The following is a 1,572-nucleotide window of genomic DNA, read 5'->3' as shown; positions in this document are numbered from 1 at the left end:
TTCACCCGATTTATCTGTCAGTCTCAATCAACGTCTTTTAAAAGATTAGCATTTTTAATAATACATCTAAAACTCAATACTGAAATGAAAATCGAATGAATATATGTAAAAAAATATGTACAAAAAATTATTGATCTTTCTAGTTAAGTCGCATGTCATGGAATCAATTACCGGCGTTAAGTATGCCAATATGTGTGTGTGCGTGCGTGTGTGTGTACGTACGAATGTAATGCGTGATAAATGGTTGCGTAAACCAAAGCAAGGGAGACAACTCGAAATTTCGTTTTCAATGAGTTCTTTGTTACTGACTTGTAACAACAAACTTTTCAGCTAATAGTTGATACTATTAAACCTCTGGTGTATTCACAAGAAAAGCATAGGAAAGGGAGGGAGGGAGGAAAAGAAAGGAATAAAACCAAAGTGTTTTGTTGGCAAGGTACACAACTCTTTTCATCTCAGTATACTCTGCTTATGATTTTGTCAGCTCCTTTTGTTGGAAATGGTCGCATAGGAAACCACTCTCAGATCACAATGCATCTGCAGTGATTCTTAAAACTGACCAAGTGGTTTACTGCAGATAAAGGAAAATATCGATAGCATACATCATTGAAAAATAAATACAGGTTTAAAATGAAAACTTTAGGAAGAAAAAAAAAGATACAAACGACTACTTATTTTCTTTTATTATACATATTCGCTTCAGATTTTGGTACAAACTCAGCAGTTTCGGAAAGGGGTATGTCGATTACATCGATTGGTACCTATTATATCGGTCTCAAACGGATTAAAGGCAAAGTCGATCCTGGCATAATTTGAACTCAGAACGTAAAGACGGACAAAATGCCGTTAAGCATTTTGCCCGACGTGTTAACGATTCTGCCAGCGTGCCACCTTTGTTTTTATTATTTGTATTCGTCTTCTGACTTCTGCTGTCAGACCGTCCAACCCATACCAGCATGGAAAGCGAACGTGAAATCTTTTTTTTCTTTTTTTCTTTCTTTTTTAGGACGATGAGCTGACGAAAAAATGTGTAGCGGTATTTCGCTCGTCGCTACGTTCTGAGTTCAAATCCCGAAGAAGTCGACCTATTTTGTCCGACCCCTGTATATACACTCAGCTGTAGAAATGAGTTGTGATGTCACTGGTGCCAATCTGTATCGGCCTTTGCTTCTCCCTTGGATAACATTGGTGGCGTGAAGAGGGGAGGCTGGTAAGTGTAGTGAAACTACCTACCGCCATTAGATACAAAACTGCTATCGCCATTCTTCTCATTTAAATATAAATAAATGCGAGCGTAGTAGAGAACCCATTCCTTGTCATCACGTGACTGATTATTATTCGAAGCGGCAAATTCTTCGAACCTTTCCCGCCAGAACGCAAACTGACCAATCACGGCCCCTAATAAGGTCACGTGATAGAGTAAAATTCTGAAGCCATTTGGAGCCCTCTTAACGCCTTAAATAGAGCAACTGATACCCAACAATTTGTCTCGGTCCAGTTTCTCTTTGAGAACTGTTCCGTGTACCACACAACAGCAGCAGCAGCCAGCGACCACTTCAGCAGTTTCGTCCA

This window comes from Octopus bimaculoides, chromosome 16 (assembly GCF_001194135.2).
Source record: "Octopus bimaculoides isolate UCB-OBI-ISO-001 chromosome 16, ASM119413v2, whole genome shotgun sequence".
Lineage (NCBI taxonomy): Eukaryota > Metazoa > Mollusca > Cephalopoda > Octopoda > Octopodidae > Octopus > Octopus bimaculoides.
This window is presented reverse-complemented; position numbering follows the sequence as displayed.